A 13,223-nucleotide genomic window follows, 5' to 3' on the forward strand; every position below is an offset into this window, starting at 1 on the left:
ACCTGCACCTCTCATCCATTCCCTGGTGGTGATTTATTGTCAAAGTACAGCTGAGAGAACAACCACCCTGAGTGAAATGGAAGGAGAATATACTAGAGTCAGACATCAGGTGGGCTGGAAGGGGAGAAACTCAGGACTCTACCCCCAGGCTCACTGATTGTTTCACAAGAGGATAGTGTTTTCTCCTTCAAAAGCCTTTGAACAAGGGTGGTGTTCATCATTCCTGTGAAGTGATGGTTACTCATTGTGCGCAGTGAAAGCTACTGGGTCCCAATCTTACTGTAAAGACGAGAACACAGAACACAGCACTGTTGGGTAGATGGTTCGTCATGAGAGCAGACAACACAGTGGGCAGAGCATGCTTTGCTACCTGTGTCCCCACAAATCTAACCTAGATGTCAACAGCCTTCATCTACCTTCCTCCTCACCACGCAGTAACACTTTATTCCCTTCAGAACCTCTACCCTGAGCCAAGAGACCTTCCCTGTCTCTTGAATGCTCTATAAAATTTCTCTTTTCAAGACCCCATTTTGACAGAAATACCTAGATTTCCTACTTTGTTTCACACACCCCTGCACGGACACTTCTGTTTTTTGTTGCTTTAAAGCAGCATTTTGTTCCAATTCCTGTTGTCACTTTATATAAGCTGAGCTCCTACTGTGATGAAAAAAACAATACAAGTATAACTTATTTTATATCTGTGTTCATATTATATAGAGAAATATATTGTGTATGTAGGATGTGCTTACTGCATTACATTTATCACTTGTCTTAAAAATTAATACATTAACCGTTTTTGTACCCTGATCCTAAAACATTATTAAAAAGAAAGGCCAGATCTGTCTATTTCTTTACAGAACAAAATTAAATACAGCTGAAAAGACAAAATTGACTTCTGCGTGCAACAAAGTGAGTTTAGCACATTCCCAAACATGCGTGTACAGATTTGCCCTGCTGGCCTGGTGTGCAGTGCTGAATGGTCGGCTAGCATCTGCAGACATCTCCTTTTCTGGCAGTCTGCTTACAAGCATGGGTTGTACTTGCTGTAGCTGGTCGAACTGTACCCAAGGTTCACCTTGTTCAACAGAAGTGGAGAGGTAACATCTAAACAAGTACGTGTACTTTGGTAGGAAAAGGAATGCACTGAGTTTCCTCCTGCCAGTCACAGATGAAAATGCTACAGATTCATCAAGATCTAGAATGAACACAAAAAATATATATATTTTTTGGTCTTAAATCTTGCTAGTTTTAATTTTACTTCTGTCTTCATCACACTTTCTTTACACGTTTGTTGTGGTGGTCATTATCCCCCAAGCAGGACAGGGAGATGAACTGGGTGAGTGAGAGCACTTGGAATAGTCCTGGGAAAGCACTTGGAAAAAGAGGGTGTGAGCAGAGTTTCCATTCAGCATTTGTACAGGATGAGAGGGAGGAAATCGTAGGGTGGAGAGCACAAGGCAACAAACAAAGGTTTAGAGAGAAATCAGCAGACTGTCTTCTCAATCCATTTCGCCCACCCAATGGCCCCAGTTTAAGCACTGTGTGCACATCAGCGAACGCTGGAACTCCGACAGCTCAGGTCAAGTGCACAAACCGAGACCGCAGCACTGTGCAGGGGGGTTTCTTCCAGCACGTGTTCAAAACCCACTCAGCACTGTCAGAGTGGAACTTCCCTGGTCATCTCAGAGGACAAAACCAGAAGCGTTTCAGTGACAGTTACTCAATATTACTGCTTTGTGGGTCAGCAACAATGCACGAGACATCTCTCAAAGCGGAGGGAGCAGGACAGCAACTGTAGATGCTGTTTCCAGAGATGCCATTTACATGCAGTCCTCCATACTCAGACAAGTTCATACAGAAGATTTCGATCCTATTAAGTGCTTTAGGAAGTAAAAAGTAACTCAAGTATCACAAGATTCTCTATACAAAAAATAATAGTAAAAAAAAAAAAAATAGGAGCCTATAGTATGCTCATTAATAGGTGCACATTTTTCTGTGCCCATCTCCACAGCCAGCAGCTGCAGCTGCCATCACTCCCCACCCCCTTTCTCGTACTTGGAGTTGTGACTATTAGGGTAACCTCACACTGCTCACCACACACGTGGGAAAGATGATGACTTCCTCAGCACACCAGGACTCCGGGCTGTTTGTGCAGCCTTGTGCGGGGTTCTTGCCAGGTCACAGAACCACGCTCTCGAAAGTGTTTGCGTGTGCCCAGAAGTGCTTCCTTTTTCTAGGTGCATTTCTCAGCCACTTAACGAGGTTTCCCCAGGAAGTTGTACAGAGGAACCTATGTGTTTGCTTACGGCTGTGGGTAGGGAGTTGTAGCATGTGAACACACCGGGATCACTCTTCTGATCCTCTCATACCCCCCTCTGCCCGTCCTCAGGCAGAACTTTCACAAGGTCAGCACAAACCCATTCTTCCGGTAGGAAGCAGAGCTGCTCTTCCCTCTTTCTGTTCCTTTCTGGGAACGATTTAGAGAAAAAAATCTGAACATGCATGCTCTATGGGCTTCATTAAAATGAAGATCTCCACTGTGGACGGAGTTTGGCTGAACAGCACTATGCAACCATACACATGTATATGAGGGGAAGGGCAGTAATTACACTACATTCATAAAGCCTCAGGAGGGGTGTAGTCTAACAAGAACCATTACCTCTGTGAGCTGGAACTTGGCCAGCACGTTGGCGTTCAGAGGGATTTGCAATCAAACATAAAAGGTCAGAATCAGTTTTTCCATCATCTTAAGTTCTGAGGTAAACTTTCGTACAACAATGAAATTCAGATTTAAATCTGGAAACTGTTCTTTAACTTGCTCTCGCTGCTCCTTAATGTTTTGTCCATATGATAACAGCCTCTGGCTGGGGAACACAGAGTTACAGACGATTTGGTCTTACGTAGATTGACATCGTTCCAACAATGCCCAGGGGAAACTGGGGAAAAACTTCTCCAAAACTCATCTAAGAGCACCTCATTGATAACTTTCTCCTCTGCTATTATTTCAGTGTTTCTCTTACTATAGGGACAGCTGTAGGAAGAGGGTTTAGGTGACTCCATCTTTACACAGATCAAGGGACACAATTAACTATTTAACCTCTTCTTAGGCTTTTAAGACCTCACATCCTTCAGAGCTTGAGAGGTGTGTGCTTGGAGACACTTGTGGAGAGCTGCGCTGAGGAGAGGAACAGCTTGATTACAACATCCACGTTACTATTGTGGATTTTTCGCAGCGTAGCATCTTTTTTCCCTTTCCTCCATTGTGCTCAGGGACCTTTCTGTTTTTGTTCTCCTTACACAGGCTGAGAACAAGGCTCGGTTTAGAAACTTGACCTACTAATGAGTTCAAAGCTAGTGCAGGCAAGTCAATCACTGGGTAGCTTCCCAAATCCCTCAGGCAGCGCAGACAAAGTATCAAAGCCACTATTTAAGGTGGGATGAACATAATTTGAAACAATTCATCTCTGCCCATGTGGAAGAAAGCCCCAGCAGGCATGGCTCACATTCAGCACGGCACACCCATTCCACTGCTCCCAGCGCTGGTGAGGAGCACAAACACTGTAAGCATTGAGAGAGTTTTAAATGGAACAAGCAGCCGATTGCATCAGGTAAATAAGCACCAGCATTCACATCCAACTATCTTTAAAGTTCCCTTGGATTTTTTTGCCAAATGGGAAGAGGACGGCGATGGCCATCGTGCCTTCCAAGAAACCACGGCTCAGATTATGCCCTAAAATGGCTGCGTCCTTCCCAGGGACCAAACACTGCTGTACACAAGGACCTTTTTTTTTTTTTCCCTGGTTCCCACATGCCTCAGCCAAGGCCTGCGGCAGGGGGCACGTGCTACCACCAGCAGCCATCCCTTGACAAAGCCATACACGCCTCATCTCGCCAACTGCAGCCCTCAGAGAAGGCTACAAAACAAAGGACTGCAGTGTCTTTAAGCGTCCAGGACCACAGTCCTTGGGCCTCTGATGGTCTCAATAACCATCACAGCAGGCCTGCAGCTGTCTGTGCAGCCCTGGGACATTCATGGTTCCTCTCTCTGAAAGCACCTCGCAGGAACAGCAGCTGCTGAGGCAGTGAGGCCTGCCTTCAGGCTCTGCTGGTTCCATCGCCCCAGCCCTTCAGCTCCAGCACTTTCTCAGTCCTACAAGTCCCATGTCCATGAGGGAGGACGCTCGGGAGGATGCTCATTCAGGCCTCGGACAGCACAGAGCAGAGCACAGCCCCCCCGCGGCCTATGGATTGGCAAGGCCGAGGCTTTTCCCTCCCCCTTCATCATTGACACACCTCGCTCCAAGCACCATATCATCGCAGTCTTGGCAGCGCTTCCCTGCCCCGGGTCAGAATTTGAAAGCTCCTGGGAGAACCTGAGAGGAGCCGTTCCAGGCTTTGTTTGTGGTTGCTCGTAGCAATTCCTCTTCGCAGGCCGCTCTGCCCTCCTCCTCCCGCAAGGGAAGCGGGGAAGTACAGCCTCCCGTCCACCCTGTGCTGGGGGGAAAAAACAACAGCGAGACCCTCCGAGACAGGCAGAATTGATGGAGCATTGTCCTCTTGTCCCTCAGAGAAAGCCAGCCCCTGGCAGGACCCCAAAAACAACACAGCAGGAGCTGTTCCTAACCCCAGCCTTTGGGAACTGCCGCCAAAGGCACGAGGGGAGCTGCAGCAACCTGGAGGTGGGATGAGGTGGTGGGAGGAAAGAAAGATGCTGGAAGTCAGCCAGGGTGCAGTGCGTGAGCAGGCTGCTGGAAGCAGAGCCCCGTGAAGGCTGCTCGTGCTTCCAGGAGGGGTTGGTGTAACGCAGGAGGCACGGGCATCTCCTCCACGGGAGGGAGAAACAAGCCACGCGGAGCAGGAGACCATAAACTGCGAACGTGACAAACAGGGACACGTCGTCCTTTCTGGCAAACTCCACCCCAGCCCTGTTCGGGATAATCTAAGGCAACAAATATTTCCAGCAGTCCCCTTCGGAGAGCCTGCCTCGCTAATTTCACAGCGACAGGCAGACCCACAGCCTCTCACCGCTTCCTTCCAGGAGGGCTGCTGGGGACAGAAGCCGAGGAGATGCTCCCCACACACCTCTCAGGCCCCACACACCACTGGCCATGGCCCAGGGCGCGTGCAGGCAGCCCCGCTCCCATCCCCAGGTCGCTGGCGCCTCGCTGCAGGCAGGTAGCAGAGCCCTGGTTTGGCTGCCGGGGTCAGGGCAGCACAGGGCACGCTGGGGGAGGTTTCTTCAGGTGGTTTGTTAGAGATCAGCGCGCACACGGAGGGAATAATGGGTTCACACAGGAGTGCAGCTGTTACACCCTGCCTCGTGTCAGTGCTCCAGCGAGGCCTGACCAGAGCTTGAACTGGGAATCACCCCATTTTCCAGAAGCACTGACCGCTGGTATCCTCACCTCCTTTCACAGAGCTCTGGTTTTACGGCTACCATTTTAAAAGGGAGAGGAATAAAATTGGTATTTCTTGGCACACCAGAAGCAGGGGATGAAAGCAGCAGCCGAGCCCCTCCGACAGGTTGTAAGAGCTGGGTGACTTCACACACCGAGACACGCACACACTGGGGATAAAAGCACACGGCATTTTATAGGGTAACGATTCACACATCATCCCGAATCCCTTGGTTACTGCTGCTGACTGACCGCGTCACCGAAGATTAGGCTTTATTTTTATTTTTATTATTTTTAAGACATCGGTTTGTTGTTTCCTGATCTGAGCAGGGAACAAAAACAGGATCATAACTTACAACAGAATACAATGAAATTCTTATCGTTGTAAAAATATGTAGGGAGATAATCCAAATCCTGTCCCATGGTATTTCCCCTCAGCCCTCTTCTCCTACAGCCACCCTCCGCAGCTTTAGGGCCTCTTCCCTGCTTTGCATGGAAGATTTGACACCCATCTGAAAACAATAAATTATTTTGCAAACAAGCGATGAAGGCAGCAATGCCTGCCCAGTAACACTTCCACAAAGCAGCAGGCCTTCCTGGCAGGCTGATAAGAGCTTCCTGGTTTGTTTCAGGATGGCAGGAGCTTTTTCTGTTCTGTTGGTTTTTAATAAAAATCAACTCTCTCAACCTTCTGGTAAAAGGAAGGGCAAGCAGATAGAGTTTACTTGGCCTCTCCCGAACACGCTGTGTTGCATAATGGCTGAACACGAAGCAGAGACCAACTCCAAAAGCAACAACCAAAACCCAAGCACATCCACTTGGGAAGCAGGTGAGATGCACGGCTCACATCCACTGCTGCTTAGGGGTGACTGGGTGATTTCTGCACACACCGCCAGTCCTTTCCTGACCCCTCTCCTCTCCCATGCTGTATTTTTACACAAGTCCCACACCAGGTCTGTGCCTAACAGGCTGCATCACAGACAGGAGCACGTTGCTGTCGGACCCTTCCTCCTAAATGCTGGCCTGCCTGAGGGACTTCTGCTGGAGAACTCAGTCTCTGCCCCTACCCCAGCCCAAAGGTTTTATCAGAGAAGGGACCTTGAAGGTCAGCCAGCTCCAACATGCTCACAAGCACCTCTGGATAAATGTTCTCACAAATATCTCTTCTTCAAAGAAAAGAAAAAAATCATTACACGCATTTTATTCAACAGTACTAAGTATTAAGTACTGATGAGAGGTACCTCCCCCTACAATTAGCAGATTCACGCATTAGGTTTTAACACTTAATCCCCTGAAGTCACCTCTCATTAAAATAATCAACTTGCAATTCAGCCCACTCCAGAAAGGGAAGTAAAAGTGTTTCTTTTTCCTCTTTTTTCAAAATGCTGTTTTTCATCCAGCCCATAACTTGTCGCTCAGAAAAGCAGAGGCAGAAACCAGCCACACGCACAACCAGCAAATTCTCTAGAGCCAGGAGCAGCCTGCACAGCCGTGAAACTGATTTCAAGCAGGCAAAACATCCAAGAAACATTTTGCAAATCAAAAATTTTAAGCGCACAAACAAGCTAATTTTGAAGTGTGAAAACTGAAATAGGTTACACCCCCCTGGAGGAACAGCAGCCTTCTGATCAGGGATTTTTTTTTAAGAGACACTGTTTTGCATCGCTTCTTCGCATCAAGTTTCCCCACCCCATCTTACAGCAAGGAACCGAAGCGAGTACTCGCAGAGTGCTTGCACAATGCAGCACAGCTCTCACACCTGCATTTCTCGTGCTTTCAGACACTCACTTTCACCTGTGTGCGAACCACACAGTTATTCACTCGTGGGTTTGCCCAGCACAGTTTAATTTCTTGCCCACAGAGGCTAGCAAAGGCAGCAGTAGCTCTTGCTGCATACCTGCTTCAGTGCGTAAGAAGACTGGTGAAGAAAATGATGTTGTGGCATTAAAATTCAAAAAGTGGTACTAAAAAGGCCAAGGAAGTGGAAAGGCAGCCACACTACCTGCTAGTGATAAAGGGCTAACTTCTAGAAACAACAGCATGGCAAGCACCACAACCAACAAGCTGAGCTGCCCACTCCAGCCTGGGACTGTGAAGTATTTCCAAAAACAGCACCAAACACCTTCTCCTCCTCCTCTTCATCATCATCATTCCTCCCCCCAGTTAACCATCTTACCTTAGCGCTCATACCTCCACACAACCTGGCTCTCCATAGAGGGAAGGAAAAAAAAAAATGCACCCTCCTCCCTTTTCCAACCTTCCTGTGATTGTGCTAAGTAGGGGCAGGGCAGCACAGGTGAAACAGTTCTGTTCCCAAACCCTCGCTCACCTGGCAAGCCAGGCCTCTGTCCGGTGGCCATTTGGCTACCTCAGGCTGCCCTGAGCTGTTTTGTTTGTTCTGGGCTTCCCTGCCTTGAAGGAGGCTGTGAGCCAAAGGCTCGGAGCAAAGCTTTGCTGCAGGAGAGCACTTCTGGGTCCTCACACTCAGACCAGCTTTGGCTTTTTCCCTCTCAGAAGGAAGAAATGGGAGCTGGTGTTGTGCAGGGGCACTGTGTGGCACCGGGGGAGCACAGGAGCTGCTGCTGGGCCTGCAGACCCCCAGGCTGCCCGTGCTGTCCTAGCCCAACACCTCCTGCATCCCTCTCTCTGACATTCGGTGACTCCTTGCTTTTTGGGGCTGTGTCAGCGTAACCTGCTGCGCTGCAAGCCCCAGAGCACACGCTCCTGGCTGGGCGCTGATGAAGCCAGCAGGGGATATCAGCAAGAACCCTTTTCTGCTGTTTAAAGCCCCCAGCAGGGTCACAGCATCTCTCACAGAAACTCCGGTAGCGTGAAAAGCCCCCAGCTGAGCTCAGAAACCTGCCTGCTTCCCATTTGCATCTGCAAGGGGCTTTCCCAGGCAGGCGGCAGATGACACACGTGCATAAACCGCACACGGATAAAAAAACATCGGCGTGATCAGCGAGGAGATGCCACCCCGTGCAGGGTGACTTCGCTGGGTATGTGCTAATTGTTTTTTGCAAGCCGAGCAAAAAGGCCTTCGGGACACGGTGCAGCTCTGCAGAGCCAAGGCAGAGAAGCCTGGAAGGAGCTGGCGGCTCCCCAGCAGAATGAGCAAGGTGCCACCAGCAGAGATTCAGGGTGCTTTAATTAATGCACGCTCATAAAGCCTAAAGCCTGCTGCTCAGCTGTGCTAACTGCAGCAGGGCAAAGCCCACCAGGCGCAGCCAGCACCAGCAGCCTCCTTCTTGGCATGCATCGCTGCCTTCCCCACACGGAGAGCAGCAGGGGAGAGGAGAATATAAAGATTTAATTTTAGCCCGTGAGTCCTGTGCAGATCTTCCCTTTTTATTTTTAATCTGAACTCCCGTGTAAAAATAGAATTTCCTGCCCTCCGATAAGGGATTCCTGTTTTTCTGTGGGGCCATCTCCCTGGAAAGCTGCTGCCCGTAGGATTATTGATGGGCTCTTCAAAGTGCAGCAGCAGAAAGGATAAGGATGAGCAGCGGTCGGTACTGACACTGCTTCTGCTTTGCCTTAGGGGAAAAAATAATAAAGCAGATGTGACCCCCTCCCCCAGATAAACAACAACCAAATTTAGCATTTCCAGAACTGTTTTAGAAAACCTGTTTTGTCCGAATATTTTTAGAAGTGGCATTAAGCTTTGCATCCTTCTCAGGTAGGTGTTTACAAAAGAAAACAAGGAATTTCTCGGGCTTGGAGTTGCGTCCTGCCCTTTGAGCTGGCTCGCTAAGGAGGAGATAAATGAGAGAGCTGGAGAAGTCATCCCTCCCAGCCCTTCCACGGCCAGCCCCCACACTCCTGTATGCTGCTGCCACCACAGCCCCACAGATGCATTCCTGCCCCCTGCTCCCCACGTTTTTGCCTCCCTTTTTTGCCTGCAGCTCACTTTGGGGGCAGGAGGAGACACTCCAGGGTGCTGCAGAAGCAGAGGACGGGGCGTGCAGCCCAAAACAGCCTCCACCTGATGGTGAGCATCAGTGCTTGGCTGAGCATCGGCCCTCCTCATGTGCATGCTTCAGGGCTTCTGCCCGAGGAGGTGCAGTGAATAAAGCTTGCTGCAGGGTGGATCCCCTTCTGGGGCTTTGGGAAACACTCTGGGAAAAATAATAATAAAAAATAAAAGCCCTGCAGTGTGCAGGGAACCTCGGCTTGGCACAACAGCAGGCACTGAGCTTTCCTGCAGCACAGTAAAATGGGACCAACGTGGGTTTTGCTCTCCCACACACTGACAACACGTGCTATGTAGGGAGGACACGTCTGCCCACTCCCCACACCCTACTGCCACTGTTTCCATCAGACACACAAAGCTTTTGGTTTGCTCAATTCCCAGCAAGCCTTTCCTAATGGCACATAAAGATTTTGACAGTTTTCCCTGAGAAGTGTACAACTTCTTATTATTTTTTTTCCTTTAAAAAAATCAATCCTGTTTCTCTCATGTGAATGAAAAACCTTGGCCCTTCAGAGGATGGGGAAGTGTCCTGTAACCGTGGGAAGTCTCACGCTGATGGAAACCGGTCCCTTCTCCGCAAAATGGTGAAACGGAGACTTTCGGGTCTGCCCCAGAATGCTGATGTATCAAAGAGCTGCAATTTCATTGCTTTTATGAATCAGATGAAAATCAAGACGTAAGGTTTGTCACAGCTGCTTCTCTCTCGTGGCAGTGCCCACAGCCGGCGGTGCCTGCACAGTGCTCACCTTACCCAAGGCAGAGCTGAGCTGCTGGGACCGAACTCTCCCCTTCAGAGCAGGAGTATTTTTGGGTGCAGCCAGCACTGGCAGCTTTCATGGGGCACCCACATCGCTCTGCACAAAGGGGCTGCCCTGGAGGGAAAACAGGAGTGGGAATGTACTGCAGCAATCAGCCTGTGGGGCCAAACTATCCCATGGCCAGGTCTTCAGAGGCATTGCAGTGCTCCAGTTAAACCTGAAGGTCCAGGGCTGGGGCAGCACTCCCAAATCAGTCCCAGCAGTGAGAGGAGCTCATACTGCCCAGCTGCTAAAAATCCTGTTTAGGTACGGAGGCTCCACGACCACCTCCCGTTCCCTCCTGGCTTGCCCACCCTTAACAAAAAGAAGCAACGTGTGCCGTTCCTCCAGGGGCCAGTGTGTGTGGGGCAGAGCCCAACACCTCGTCTCCACCACCAGGCCTCTCCAGAACCTTCTTCATCTTTGCTCCCAGTGGCAAAGCCGGCTGCAAGGCTTTAGGTGAGAGCAATGGTCAATGGGAAATGAAGAAGCAGAATTAGAAGAAGCAGAAGAAGAAGAAGAGGAAGAGGAAGAAGATGAAGAAGAATTAGAAGAATAATTAGAAGCTTTTTCTTGCCTCATAACCAATCCCTTGTCAAGCAAAAAGCTCTGCAATTAATCTATGAGCAACAACAAAAAAAAATAAAAATAAAAAACACAAACAGTGGGGTTGTTTTTATAACTTCCCTGCTCGTACCTAGCAACACCGGGCTGCTCCCACAAAGACATTTAAAGTATGCACTTGGTCTCCAGGAGTGTGGCAGCACGCAGGGGAGGGTGTATCCAGAGATTTCATCCCACTGCACAGATGTGAGGGGGCTCCACCCCACAGACCTGGCCCTGGACAGGTGGGTGTTCCCGCACAGGGCCTCTGTGTTTGAGGCACCCTCCTGCATCCAGGGCACCAACTTCTTGTCCCCGTGCCTTGCTTCAGTCAGGTCTGTTTGTCCCACGCTGCCTTGCCCCCAGAGCAGCAGATGTGTCACTTTCCTTTCACAGGACACTGCACAGCCTTATCTAAATATAAACAACCTGGGAATATTTGGTGGGTTATTGTCTGGGAAAAAAAAAAATATAAACCAAACAGATCTTAAACCTGTTTTCCCCTGCCACTTCTGGTGCATTGAGACAGTTGGGACCAGACTCTCCCAAGTTCCTAGAAATGTTACTCACCCATAAGCAATAACATCCCGCAATGCCAGGTGTGGAGATAGCCCGAGCCTGCCTGCCTGCCTCTCCCTAAAAATCACCCCAACAGCAGAGATCTCCGAGTATTGGAGAAGATGCTGAACGAGCAACCAAGAAAAATCAGCGAGCAACCCGGCATTATTCCCATGGGAAAGGCCAGGAGCAATGGGCAGACATCTCAGGGCTAAGATGACACCAATTCCCCAGGGTTTGCTGCAGCCCCCTGCCCCTGCACCAGTTTTGGGATGTTCAGACACCCCTCATGTGTTTCAGCCTCAGCCTCCTGGCTCCCCACATAAATCCTGGTGTACATTAGGATGAGTCCAGAGCAGTCACAGACAGCTGAACCCAATATTTGGGCTAAGGTCAGTGTCGGAGCAACAGGAGCTGCCCAAATGTTGAATGGGGAGCAGCAGCTGTAATCCCAGCTGTGAGTCCCAAAAAAGGGAAAGGACTTCTGACACAAGGAGAGAGATGCCAGGCTGACAGCAACGCCCAACCGAGAGTCCCACCCGCAGGATCATGATATTAAGGAACACAACAGACAGGGTGACAGTTGTTTCATAAATAAATGAGAAAGAAATTGTGAGGGAAAATCCAGGATTTTCCAGCCCCTCACAATTTCTGTGACCCCAGTCCCATCTCAGTCCCCTCCCTACTACGGTGTGGTGCTTGTGTGGGTGCAGACAATGACCAGTTTAACAGCTGATGTAGTAATTAAGCCAAGCTTCTTAACTGAACTTCACTAACCATGTGAATCCTCAGTAAATTACAATACTTCACGGCACCTTGTACAATTCTCGGGTAGCAGCTTTAGAAAGAAGGCACTCGGTGCTGGCAGCTAGCTGTGCGGCCTGCATGGCAGCTGCAAAGCACTGTGGATGTTTATGACTCCTTTTTTTTAAAAAAAAAAAAAAAAGAAGAAGAAGAAAAAAAAAAAAAAACAAATATAATCTAAAATGTACATTTCCCCCAATGACTCTGCTCCGGAGAGTATTAAAAGCAGTACCTTGACTCAGTCTGTCACATAAACATCCTGCTGCCCCGGCGCAGCCTGATACTGTCTTCCTCCCAGGATGAGAAGCTGAATAATGTGACAATCACAGCTCCTGCCCACAGGAAAACAGGAAGCGCTGGAGTCCTACAACCCCTCTGAACATTGTCCTACCTGCTCCACTCCTTGGACGCGATGTGAACTTTTTCCTTTCCTTCCCTTCCCTTCCCTTTCTGATCCAGCACTGACCAGTCCCAGGATGCTGCTGCTGCGCAGGATGGTGGCTGTCTCCTGCTTGCTTTACCTGCCCAAACCCAGTGTGCTGCTTCCAACCCAACCCTCCGCCTCCCTAACCCACCACCAACCAACCTAGCGCTGCTGTCTCAGTAGCAGCACTGGCTGCGAGTGCTGGAAAAGATGGATGTGGGCCTGGGGCACTGGGAAGATCCGCTCACCCCACAACTGTCTGCTCTAGGAGCAGGGCAGCTCGTTTCTCCCCTGGCTGCTCCCAGATTTCTGCAGTGACTGGTCCAGCTTGGATGTCCTCTCTAAGTTTCCAAACGGTAGCCTTCCAAACAAACAAAAAAAAAAAAAACAGGAGAAAAGAAAGCTTCCTATTTTGCTTTTCCTTTGCTTCCAATGTAAAAATATCTCTTGCTGAATTAGGCGGTGTTTACCCTCTCTTAAAAAAGAACACTTTCCCACAAGCAGGCAGCAGGATCTGCCTTCCTCTGCTCACACACGTGCACCACAGAGGCTGGCACACGGAGGAACAATGGAGGTGGATCAGCACAGTGCTTTGGTCAGGTCATGGTCACGCAAAACAATGCGCTGCAAAATTTTGAAGTGTAGGAGGAATGTGAGAACGCTCAAAA

The sequence above is a fragment of the Anas platyrhynchos genome, chromosome 3 (genome assembly GCF_047663525.1).
Source record: "Anas platyrhynchos isolate ZD024472 breed Pekin duck chromosome 3, IASCAAS_PekinDuck_T2T, whole genome shotgun sequence".
Taxonomy (NCBI): domain Eukaryota; kingdom Metazoa; phylum Chordata; class Aves; order Anseriformes; family Anatidae; genus Anas; species Anas platyrhynchos.